We start from the raw sequence: 13709 nt of genomic DNA, 5'->3' as shown, positions 1-13709 counted from the left end.
TCCATCAGAGACTATCCCTCAAGTGAACTTACTGCTGGAAGATCATAATAGAGTGGAAAGACCCTGAGCTCTGGAGGTGAGACTCTGGCTGCAGACCCACCTCAGCCCCTTACGAGGCACAAGGCATTGGGTCATCACTTCATCTCTGTCTCCCCTTGAAAAAGTGAATGATCTTACCGAATGGGAATATTCTGAGGATCACATGAGAAAATGGGTAAAAGAAACATTTTTCATACGAATGTTGTGGCTTAGCTGCTGGTGTTGTAAAATTCTATATAGAATATAGAACAAATATTTCATTCATTCATCTTTCAAAAAATAATTGGGAAAGAAAATAATAATTGGGGACCTACTATGCTTCATAGGATATGAGACACTGAGGATACAGAAACAACCATATAGAAGACAGCATGCACACAAAATACACACCATTCACACATATGACCTTATAGATTTTATAATCTATTGGGGCACAGGAAAGTAAACTATTTTAAGGGATGAGGTAATAGTTTATTAATATTCAATTAAACATGGCCTATAAGTAGTATTCAAAATATGAAACTCAGTAAGTTGTTATATTAGTGAGGTCAGGCTGCCATAACAGAATACCATGGATTAGGTGGCTTATAAACAACAGAAATTTATTTCTCACAGTTCTGGAGGCTGGGAAGTCCAAGATCAAGGCGTTGGCAGACTAGTGAGGACCCACTTCCTGGTTCATAGATGGCTGTCTTCTGTCTGTGTCCTCACAAGACCGAAGGAGTGAGGGAGCTCTCTGGGGTCTCTTGTAAGGTCACTAATCCCATTCATGAGAGCTCCACCCTCATGACCCCCTCCCAAAGGTCCCACCTCCAAATACCATAACACTGGGGATTAGGTTTCAGCATGTGAATTTTAGGGGCACACAAACATTCAGTCTATAGTCGTTGTCAAACCGTTTCAGGCTTTTCTTTCCATCCATTTATCCATCCACGAGAAGAAATAAATATGAACCTTATTACAGTGTGCTGAAAAATCATCATTAGTACGGGCAGCCATACCTTACATTTGCCTGACACTTTTAGCACAGACCACATCACTCTTCTGCTCAAAACCCTTTCCTGGCTCTCTGCCTCATTTGGGGTAAAAATCAAAGTTCTTACCTTAGCCATCAAAACCTGTAAGATCTTTTTCTCCCCTCCCCTCCTTTCCAGCCACTCTGACCCCCTTGCCATTTTTCAAACACACCAGGTATATGCTTACCTCAGGGCTCCCACTTTCTGTTCTCTGACTGGGAGGCACTGCTCTTCCCTGCATGGCTTGATCCTTTAGGCCTCTGTTTACATGTCACATTATCAGAGAAGCATTCCCTGGACATCCTATACAACACGCTGTACTCCACTGATTCTCAGAGTATGGTCCCCAGACCCCAGCATCAGCATCATCTGGGAACTTGTTAAAAATACAAATTCTCAAGCCCCCCCACCTCAGACCTACTGGATCAGCAACTCTAGGATAGTGTGCAGCAATTTGTATTTTAACAAGTGCCTCACTCCCAGGTGATTCTTATGCAAGTCATATCTGAGAACTCCCTCACCCTCACCCCACGGCCCAAATTCCCCTCTTCTTCATAGCCCTCATCTCCATCTGCCAAACTCCACTGGACTTCTTTACTATTGGTCTCCCTCCACTAGAATGTAATCTCCAGGAGGGCAGGGACTTGTTTTGGTTCCCTGCTGGGTGCCTGGCACCTGGACAACAGCACCTAGCCTGGCACATGGTAGGTACTCAATAAATTTGTCAAATAAATGAGTGAACTAGTTAGTGGGAGAGTCTGGAATAGCTGACTCTGGGGCCCTAGCTCTTTTCATTAGATCAACATGCTTTATTTATGAAAACATGACTCCTGACCTCAACAAGAGTGAAGATTCTGTTGTAGTCCTAATGAAGGCTTTGGACCTTGTTGAGGAGGAATGTAGGGCTGGGAGAGAGATGATGTAAGAATGTGTGCAAATTGGGATGTACACAGACTGGCAGGAATGTGTGGGAAGCACTTTATCATTCCAAACTTGTTTTTCCTAATTAATCAGTATCAGTCCTTCTTTCAGGGAACAAAGACCTGCTGGAAAAGAACAGAAAATTAAAAATCAATCTAGTTTAGTGTTTGTTTTCACTGTGTATTGCCCTGTACTTACGGATCTTGCTCCCTGACCTGCGTATAACAAATGACCCAAACATATTTTCTTCTCCTGATCAAGACTGAGTTATCAGCGTTGACTCTGAGAAGAGCTTGTTTTCTTTGAAAGCTCTTATTCTTCAGCCCCCCAAAGTGTGAGGGCTCCTAGGAGAGATCCTTCCCTTCCCACCTTCCAAAGTCGTACCGCGCTGCCTGCGTGCCTGACTTGCTCAGTCCAAGCTTCCAGTCAGATTCTGTATTTGTATGTTGTTTTTCCCAGATTAATCCAGTGTCAATGCTTCCTTTCTGGGAACACACTGATAATTCAAAAGAACGTAAGACTTACCTGTCAGCATCAGGCTAATAATCCTTCCAGACTGGTGTTTATTTAGGACAGTAACACTTGAACAATTTTGTCAGAAACCATGGTAACCATCTCAAAAAGACTGAGAAAAACACTGGGTGACCACCTTATTTTTGCGATGAAAGGAAAGGGGTGCAGGAAAAGTCAGCGGACCCTAGAACCTAAGTCCTCAGCTGATGTTCTGTCCCCTGATGCTCTCTATCTGCAGTGCTCCTGACAGCCTGTGTGTCTATCATCCAGAAATTTATCTAGACTCTTCTCAAATCCATTCATAGCTTTACATCTTGGCCACGCTGCATTTATCAGGATGTATATTTACAACCACTGCAAAAAACTATCGTTAACCAAATTGGCACCAATACAAACTCTGTTCACTGCTTTGGTCTACAGCCAGCATGAATTTTTTCAAAAAATTGCAAAGTGGAAATAGCTTTATAGTCCTTTAGTTATATGATGAAAAATGGATTACTATATGCTTATATTAAAGACATCTTATTCCTACCACCTAGACATAACCACTGTTAAAATATTAGGGTATATTCTTCCAGACCTTTTGTATTATACAAAGTGATACAGTCTTTCCAAAACATTTCAAACATTACAGATATGTATAAAGCACAAAATGAAAATACCCCTCCTTTACCTCCATCCCTGTGGGGGTCAGAATTCTTAGATGGCCCCCGAGGTTTCCCTTCCCCTCAGTGAACATGTCTACATACTCCCTGGGGCCGTGAATGTGGTGAATGTTACTCTCATGACTGGGTTACATTACATGGCATTGTCAACCCTAACATGGACCATTGGGATGGGCTTGACCTAATCACCAGTCCTTTCAAATTAGAGAGTTTTCTCTGGTTGGTGGCAGAAGAGGAAGTGAGAGGTCTGAAGTATGAGGAGGATTAGAAACACTTGAAGACAGAAGGGGCCATGTAACAAAGGAAGCAGACAGCCTCTGGGAGCTAAGAGCAAGCAGCCCCTGACTGACCAGCAGCAAGGAAATGGGACCTCAGGTGTTTTGGGGTTTTTTGGCTGCGTTGGGTCTTTGTTGCTGCGTGCGGACTTTCTCTAGCTGGGGCGAGCGGGGGCTCCTCTTCATCGTGGTGCCCGGACTTCTCATCGTGGTGGCTTCTCTTGTTGCAGAGCACGGCTCTAGGCTCATGGGCTTCAGTAGTTGGGGCACGTGGGCTCAGTAGTTGCAGCTCGCGGGCTCTAGGGCGCAGGCTCAATAGTTGTGGTGCGCGGGCTTAGTTGCTCCGCGGCATGTGGGATCTTCCCAAACCAGGCCTTGAACCCGTGTCCCCTGCATTGCCAGGAGGATTCTTTTTTTTTTTTAATTAATTAATTTATTTATTTATTTATTTTTGGCTATGTTGGTTCTTCGTTGCTGCGCGCGGGCTTTCTCTAGTTGCGGCGAGCGAGGGCTACTCTTCATTGCGGTGCGTGGGCTTCTCATTGTGGTGGGTTCTCTTGTTGCAGAGCACGGGCTCTAGGCTCGTGGGCTTCAGTAGTTGTGGCTCGTGGGCTCTAGAGCGCAGGCTCAGTAGTTGTGGTGCACGGGCTTCGTTGCTCCGCGGCATGTGGCATCTTCCCGGACCAGGGCTCGAACCCGTGTCCCCTGCATTGGCAGGCGGATTCTTAACCACTGCACCACCAGGGAAGTCAGGAACCTCAGTTTTATAACTACAAAGAATGAGATTCCGCAAGTAGCCATTCTGGCTGTCAATTCCAGTGTGTGTGTGTGTGTGTGCGTGTGTGTGTGTGTGTGTGCGTGTGTGTGTGTGTGTGTGTGGCGGGAGCATGTCCCCACACCACCAAGCAATTCTGCAACACCAGCTGGGTGTCCGTCCGACAATTGAACTCAATTCTGACACTATCTACCCTGAGGTAGCATCAGATCCCACAGGTTAAGGGCCGTCCTACAAGACTAGCCCTCAGCCCCCAACTTGATCTGCGAGTTCAAACATCTGCTTCCGACCAACTGGCTATAGGTTAGAGGTTCCGACAACTTTCCCTCCTGGGCTTGGGTTCGATTAATTTGCTAGAGCGGCTCATGGAACTCAGAGAAAATTTTGTTTAACTGATTACCAGTTTATTATAAAAGATTATAACTCAGGAAATGCCGATGGAAGAGACGGACAGTGCAAGGTATGAGGGAAAGGGTCCTCAGCTCCCTTGCCCTCTCCAGGCCCACCACTCTCCCGGAATTTCCACATGTTCGCCAACCCAGAAGCTCTCCAAAACTGGTCCTTTTGGGTTTTAATGAGGCTTCATTATGTAGGCATAACTGATTAACTCATCGTCTGTTGGCAACTGATTCAAACTCCAGCCCTTCTCCCCTCCAGAGGTCAGGTGAGTTGGGCTGAGCGTTCCAACCCTCTAATCACAGGGTCACCTCTCCTGGCAACAACACCACCCTTAGGTGGACTTCAGAAGTCACTTCATTAACATAACAAAAGACACCTTGATCACTCTCATCACTTAGCACATTCCAAGAGTTTAGGAATTCTGGGTCACAAGTAGACGGAGACCAAATACCTATTTCTTATAAATCATAATGTCACAGCCAGCAACCTGAACAAGCTTAGCAGTAGACTATTCCCCACAGCCCTCCAGGTGAGAACTCAGCCTGGCTGACAACTTGATTTCAGCCTTGTGCACAGAGAGCCTACAGATACCGTGAGAAAATACATAGCGGTTAGTTAAGTTGCTTAGTTTGATCATCTGTTACACAGCAACAGAAAATTAATAAAACCCCAAATCCCACTAATCAGGAGGGAAACACTTAACACAATTTGGGGAGTCCTCTTCCAGATATTTTATTCATATACAACTCACACATATATACTTATAATAGAATATATATATTTAAACAGGATCATTGCTATTATTTGCATCTATTGGCATCTTTCCATGTAGCAATTGTCTATTTTTTATTTTTATGGGTATTTTCTATATGAATTTGTAGAAGCTTTGTCAAAGGCTACGTACGCTACTTAAAATTTTGGAAGAGCCTGTCAAATTGCCTTCCAATAGACACTGCACTGGGAATTCCCTGGCGGTCCAGTGGATAGGACTTGGTGCTTTCACTGCCAGGGGCCGGGGCTCCATCCCTGGTCGGGGAACTAAGATCCCGCAAGCCGAGGCTCGGCCTAGTTTACATTAGGGTGCACTCAGGGTGTTATACATTCTAGGTTTTACAAGATTATTGTTTCTTGTATTACCAAATGTGTGACTGAACCTCCAACAAAAATAATGATGACTAGGCGACTTGAAGCAGTTGACCAAATATTTAGTTCTGTATGAGCTCAATGATTGTAATAGTGTAACTCTAGATATGGGAAGATGCAACAAGAGGGAATTTTTTCCTGGACCATAACAGACTAGTAAGACAGGTGGTCCAGAGAGTTTTGGTTACTGTTAATAAGTCCTAGTCTAGTAATAGCACATTGAGTGGCCTATCAGTGAAATCTTCGCCAGACCTGGAAATGAGCCTTCCTAGCACCATGGGACAAAAATGGTCATGAAACGCCTCCCAAAGCATGGTTGAATTTATGACCATGAGTGGGGCCTGTCAACTACAAATTGGCACTTGCCACTGGCATTTGCCATCTACCTCTATAAGGATTAAACCATCAGCTGCTGCAGCTGCTGACTTTTAACACCCCTAAAAAGGAATTCAGGGTGGAGATCAGAAATGAGGCCCTCTGTGCTCTGGAGAAAACTGGCAGAACAGATCTTCAGATAGTTAGATATTTTCAGGAGATTTTATGAGTCCAATTCTTATATCTCCTCATATCTAGAATGGCATTAAAATCCTTCATGGTGACGTCTGCTTCTCGTGACTAGTAGTAACCTCCTGCAAAAAATATGTGCTTGGGCTTCCCTGGTGGTTAAGAATCCGCCTGCCAATGCAGGGGACACGGGTTCGAGCCCTGGTCCGGGAAGATCCCACATGCCATGGAGCAACGAAGCCCGTGTGCCACAACTACTGAGCCTGCGCTCTAGAGCCAGAGAGCCACAACTACTGAGCCCATGTGCCACAACTACTGAAGCCCACACACCTAGAGCCCATGCTCCGCAACAAGAGAAGCCACTGCAATGAGAAGCCCGCTCACCGCAACAAAGAGTAGCCCCTGCTCGCTGCAACTAGAGAAAGCCCACATGCAGCAACAAAGACCCAATGCAGCCAAAAATAAATTAATTAAATAAATTTAAAAAATATATATGTGCTTGATTGCATGTACTCCCCCTTCACCAAAATCACATATATACTAACCTTCCCCCTTACCTCTTTGGAGCAGTTTCTCAACTTTATCTGAGATGCTGTCTCCCGGGCTATAGTCCTCGTTTTGCCCCAAATAAAACTTAACTCACAGCTCTCAAGTTGTGCATTTTTTTTTTAAGTCAGCAGTATAATGACATGTATCCATCACTATGGTATCATACAGAGTAGTTTCTCTGCCTTAAAAATCCTCTGTGCTCTGCCTATTCATTTCCTCCCTCACCCCAGCCCATGACAACCACTGGTATTTTTACTGTCTTCATAATTTTGCCTTTTCCAGAATGTCATATAGTTGGAATCATACAGTATGTAGCCTTTTCAGATTGCCTTCTGTCACTTAGTAATATGCATTTAAGATTCCCCCTTGTCTTTTCAGGACTTGATAGCTCATTTCTTTTTAGCACTGAATAACATTCCATGGTCTGGATGTACCACAGTTTATTTATCCATGGGCAGGTTTTTGTGTGGACACAAGTTTTCAACTTTCCAAGGACTTTTTTGTTTCCATTATCCATTTCTGAAATTTTACTAGATTGCACTCAGTCAGTTATCACAAAGGATTAAACTGCCAATAAAATGTAACTAAAAGAATTAAGTGTAATTTAAACTGCTGAATTAAGTTTCAAACATATCCATTCCTCTGTGGAAATAGAAAGTGGTTCTTTTTAGAGGAAAGTCCTTTTAAGGATGGCAAATATCTAGAGAGAACTGAACTTATGTCTGCCTGCCTGAAGAGGAAAGGTATTTCCTCTTTCATTCTGTATGTGGTAAACTGTCTCCTCAAACATTTGCCCCAAGTTTAACATTTAACTGGTTTTTCAAGTCTCAAATCCATTCCACAAGTATTTATTAGTACAAGTGTGTCCTAATCAGTGTTGGAGGTTGTAAAGATGGACTCGGGGCCTTCCATGATAAAGCCTCAAACTGTGTATCCAGCTTTGTTTATTTTATTTCATTTTTATTTTTATTTTTTGGCCATGCCACTCGGCTTGCGGGAATCTTAGTTCACCTACCAGGGATTGAACCCCGGGCCACCACAGTGAAAGCACCAAGTCCTAACCACTGGACCACCAGGGAATTCCCAGCTTTGTTTATTTTAAAACAGCATTTCTCCACCTCAGCACTATTGACATGTTGGGCTGGATAATCCTTTGTTCTGGGAGCTGTCCTGAGCAACTGTAAGATGGGAACAGCACCCTCAGCCTTTCCTCTACCCACTCCATTCCAGTAGCATCCCCAGGTCATGACAATAAAAAATGTCTCCAGACATTGCTACCTAGCCCCTGGTTGAGAACCACTGTTCTAGAACCACTCAATTCTAGGACTACTCAGCTTTCCTTAAACAAATAAACCATGAACTTACATGCCTTGAATTATTGTTTTCTCAGCCTTGAATGACAGTAGAAATCCTTTACATCTTTCAAGACCTATATTCTCTGTGAGGACTCCTCAGGCACAGAGAATCCAAAGGTGAACCATATATGCCTGGTCCCTCCTTGCTTTCTCGAGGCCTATGGGTCTATGGGGCCTATAGGGCTTGGAGGGGGTGGGCTCAGTTTGCCTTACAAACTAAGACAAGTGCCCCAAAGGAAGACAATACAGAAAGTTTTGTATAGAAAATTTTACGTAAAGGAAACTGTCCTAGATTTGGGGGAAGAGGGAGCAATTGAATGGGTGGGGAGGGAGTCAGGGCAGGCTTCCCTGAGGAGGTGACTGAGCTGAGCTCTAAGTCAGTCAGATTTAACTAGAAATGAGGGGTTCACCCAGGCCCTGACGGGGGCTGGGAACATCTCCACACATTGTTGCTCGGAAGGAATTTGCAATCTAGGAGCAGGAGGGCCATATCAAGTGTACTTTCAGTGTGGCAAATGATATGCAAAACTTTGCTGAAGGGTTTGGTGAGGCACAGAGGCGGACACTCAGTCCAGCCTGGGCATTCAGGAAGGGCCTCTAGAGGCTTTGTCACTCTCACCTCACACAAGTACAAACTGACGCTTATGCCCCTCACTCAAGATCACAGAGCTCATGAGGAGAAGGGACCTGATCAGCCCCAAGTCTCTCCGGCCCAAGGCCACGATCCATCCTCTCCCCAGTCTCCTCCCTGCAGCCCCAGCATATTGCTCGTTTCTCCTGTTTAGCTGACTTCATCCTAACAGGGATTACATGGCGACACTTCCACTAATTCGAGGACACTATATGTAACTTTGCTTAAATACGGGTCCATCAGTATTATTGATATATGTGTCAAAATCAATTTGGAAAATTATCATCTTTTTTTTTAAACAACATTATCTATTTGACTCTATAAAAGGTTGTCGGTCAGCTCCTTCCCAAAGACCACTGAGCAGAAATGCTTAAAAAGTGGTTTTTATCTGTTTGCTCACTTGTAAATTGAGGATAATAACAGTACCAACCCTTAGGGTAAGTGTAAGGGTTAAATTAATTAATATGCATAAAACACTTAGAACAGTTCCAGTATAGGTGTGAGCTCAGTACATGCTATAGTTACTGAATGAGGGGAGGATTCGTGGGTGGGTAGAAGAAACAGGGATGGGTCTTTGTTCTCAAGAAGCCCCCTCAGCCCTCACCAGTCCCTATTCGTATCTAAGTTATGGGTATGATCAAAGCCTTTTTTTAGGCCACATGAAAATGTCATTCTTTACTTGTTAAGCAGACATCAGGCAAATATGTCCAGGGATGTCCCCTGTCCCCACCAGGGCCTGGGTGAACCCTTTACTCCTAGGCAAACCTAAAAAAAATCAAACAAGAAAACAGTGCAAGTCCAAACTCAAAAAAGGAAAAGACCAGGGCACATTAGGAGGGCAACTGGAAAACACATGAATTTTGGAATGATTTTTAATACCAAAGGAAGGTTTTTATGATTGATTCTCAAACTGAAGATAGTTAGTGTACATGTGTCACTAGAAGAAATCCATTTGAGGAAAAGCAGATTGCAGTGCCAGATTCCCTCTCTATTACATTAATTCACTCATTCATTCAACAAATGTTTATTGACCATCTCCTATGTGCCAGGCACCAGATACCCTACTAAGAAAAAGAAAGTCAGATAAGGTCTCTGCTCTCATGGATCATACATTCCAGTAGAGGAAACAATGCTGACATAGTAGCCAAATGAATAAGATAATTACATGTTGTGATAAGCGTTAAGAAGGAAAGAAAGAAGGAGCTATAATGGAAAAGCACGGTGATAGAGAGGATTCCTATCTATCACAGCATGTGAAATGAGACTAGAGGGATGAGGTGCAGCCAGCCATATTCCAGTCCTGTCCTTTGCTCATCTTACCAACTCCTATGGCCATTTGTGCCACAGAAAGGTTATGTGAGCAAAATGTTCCTGCACTGATTATTTCATTTTACGACAGTTAATCAAAACAAAATGCATTTTTTCCCTAGTTTTCATAGAATCCTGTCTTCTAATTCTAATTGAGCATTCTGACAGTGAAGGGTCCCAGTTTCCATTCTTTTTTATTTTATTTTATTTATTTATTTTTGGTTGTGTTGGGTCTCTGTCGCTGCGCGCGGGCTTTCTCTAGTTATGGCAAGCAGGGGCTACTCTTCGTTATGGTGCATGGGCTTCTCATTGCGGTGGCTTCTCTTGTTGCAGAGCATAGGCTCTAGGTGCACGGGTTTCAGTAGTTGTGGCACGTGGGCTCAGTAGTTGTGGCTCGTGGGCTCAGTAGTTGTGGCTCGTGGGCTCTAGAGCGCAGGCTCAGTAGTTGTGGTGCATGGGCTTAGTTGCTCCGCGGCATGTGGGATCTTCCTGGAACAGGGCTCAAACCCGTGACCCCTGCATTAGCAGGCGGATTCTTAACCACTGTGCCACCAGGGAAGTCCCCCAGTTTCCAGTCTTATAGCGGCAATTTCTTATGTTCTCCCACCTTCCTGTCACATAACGGATGTGCCCACGTCTGAAGAGGGTTTCTCTAGGCAACTTTTGCTTCAGGTTAAGAATCTAATAATAGGTTCCTTCTGCCATCTGGCTCTCATTTGCTTCGTTTATTGTTAAAGTTTAGTATCAGAGTAAATGTTTTCGAACATAGGAAGACTTTACTAGAGACCAACTTAATTTTGTAGAAGATGCTACTTTTTTTTCTTTGTTGTTTATTTAGAGACTTATTTAGGGGAGCATTTTTTGCTTCCTTTGGGTTGTTGCAGATTTTTTTTCCCATTTATTTCCTTAAAATATAATGATAATTATGAATTTGTTGTTAGTACCAACAGAAATGTAAAACTTTAAAAAGTCTTTTCTCATCAGTTAGTTGTTATATGATATTTTTAAGAAGATATATGAATTAACCTTTGTCATCATTAATGATGATGATGATGATGATGATGACTACCATCTATTGGACTTTCACTGTGTGCCAGGCTCTGTGCTAAGCATTTCACATTACGTTATTTTATTTAATCCATTAAGTATTATACTCCTGTTGCAGGTGAAGGAACTGAAGCTCAATAAATAAAGCTAAGAAACTTGCCTAAGGACACACAGTAAATGTCAGAGGCAAGAATAATTCACCGGGGGCTTCCCTGGTGGCGCAGTGGTTGAGAATCTGCCTGCCAATGCAGGGGACACGGGTTCGGGCCCTGGTCTGGGAAGATCCCACGTGCCGCGGAGCAACTGGGCCCGTGAGCCACAACTACTGAGCCTGCGCGTCTGGAGCCTGTGCTCCGCAACAAGAGAGGCCGCGATAGTGAGAGGCCCGTGCACCGCGATGAAGAGTGGCCCCCGCTCGCTGCAACTAGAGAAAGCCCTCGCACAGAAATGAAGACCCAACACAGCCAAAAATAATAAATAAATTAATTTAAAAAACATAGTTTAAAAAAATAAATAATTCACGGATATTTGGTTCTAAAACTATGATTTCAACATGCTGATTGGTAACGATATATCATTAAGTAGGGTAATATTAGTAAATGGGATAATGCTTACATTGAACATTGATGAACCTGCTCAGAAAGAAACAATGGAATGACCGGAGTAAAGTATATGTTAAGTAATTGTTATAAGGAAATGATAATTCCACCAGACAGTATTTGCGAAGTCCGTTATAATCAGTTAATTCTTTTTCTTTGGTCGCGCCACTCGGCTTGTGGGATCTTAGTTCCCCACCAGGGATCGAACCCGCACCCCCTGCAGTGGAAGCGCAGAGGCCTAACCACTGGACTGCCAGGGAATTCTCCCATTAACATTTATTGTAATTATTGAAATAGTTGGATTTAGGTCTACCATTTTACTATTTGTTTTCTTTGTCCCTTCTGCTTTTTATTCCTCTTCTTCTTTTGGATTGTTTAGACATTCTTTAGAATTCCATTTCATCTAATGGCCTTTTAGCTCTATCTCTTTGCCTTATGTTTTTAGTGTTTGCTCTAAGGTTTACAATATACATCCTTAACTTTTCACAATCTATCAATACTTAGAACTGATATCGGCTTTTTGTACAACATAGAAGCCTTGCAACTCAATTGGCCCATTCACCTTCCAAACCTGTCCTTTAAGCTATGATTGTTATATGCATTCACTCCACATATGTTACGAACCCTATAAGACAATGTGACAATTTTTGCTTTAAAAAGTCATAAATTTTAAAGAAATTAGGAGAAAGGTGAGCCTTTTATATTTACCTAGATATTTATCATTTCTAGTTTATTCCATTCTGAAGATTTGAGTTTCAATTTGGTATTGTTTCTCTTCAGCTTGGAGAATAACCCGTAGCATTTCTTACAGTGCAAGTCTGCTGGCAACAAATTCTCTTAGTTTTCTTTTATCCAAAAATGTATCTATTTTGCTTTCATTTTTTTGTTTTCTCTACTTTTCCTAATTTTATTCAGGTATGATTGTCATATGATAAACTGCATACCTTTAAAGTATACAATCTGATAAGTTTTCACATATGTATACACTCACGAAACTATCTCCACAATCAAAATAATGAACATGTTTATCACTTGCAAAACCTTCCTCACACCTCTTTGTAATTCCCTCTTCTCTCTCCTCCCCACCTCCCTCCCTATTCCCTAGCAACCATTAGTGTGCTATCACTACAGATTAATTTTCATTTTCTAGAATTTTATACCAATGAAGAATTATTCAATATGTATTCTTTTTTGTATAGTTTCCTTAATCAGCACAATCATTTTGAATGTCATTCATGTTGTTGCATCTATCAATAGTTTATTCCTTCTTATTGCTGAACAGTTTTCTGTTGTATGTGAATACCATCATCTGTTTATCCAGTCACCTGTTGATGGACATTTGGGTTATTTTCAGTTTTGGGTGATTACAATTAAACCTGCTACGAAAATTTGGCCTCCAGTCTTTGTCTGGATACATGCTTGCATTTCTCTTGAGTAAACACCTAGAAGGAGTCATATGGTAGATATATGTTTAACTTTTTAAGAAACTGCTAAACATTTTCCCTAAGAGATTGTACCATTTTACATTTTCACCAGCTATGTGAGAGTGCCAAAAAATTGGTACTGTCAGTCTTTTTAATTTTAGCCATTTTAGTGTGATAATATCTCATTGTGATTTTATCACCGTCATTCATGAAGGATATTTTCACAAGATATAGAATTCTGGGTTAACAGGTTTGATTTTTTTTTTTCTCAGCACTTTAAGATGAACAACATTTCATCTGTCTCTTTGCCTCCATGTTTCTCATGATTTGTCCACAGCCGTTTCAATCGTTGCTCCCCTATATGTGCTCCCCTGTTTTTCCCTGAGCACATTCAGTTTTTACCTTTATCTTTGGTTTTCAGCAGTTTGACTATGATGTGCCTAAGAGGGGTCTTATTGTCTTGCTTGTGTTTCACTGAACAGATTGACTCTGTCCTTTACCAAATTTGGGAAGTGTTCAGCCATTATTGTTGCATATCATATTAAT

Source organism: Eubalaena glacialis, chromosome 12 (genome assembly GCF_028564815.1).
Source record: "Eubalaena glacialis isolate mEubGla1 chromosome 12, mEubGla1.1.hap2.+ XY, whole genome shotgun sequence".
Classification (NCBI taxonomy): Eukaryota; Metazoa; Chordata; class Mammalia; order Artiodactyla; family Balaenidae; genus Eubalaena; species Eubalaena glacialis.
Note: the sequence above shows the minus strand (reverse complement) of the source record.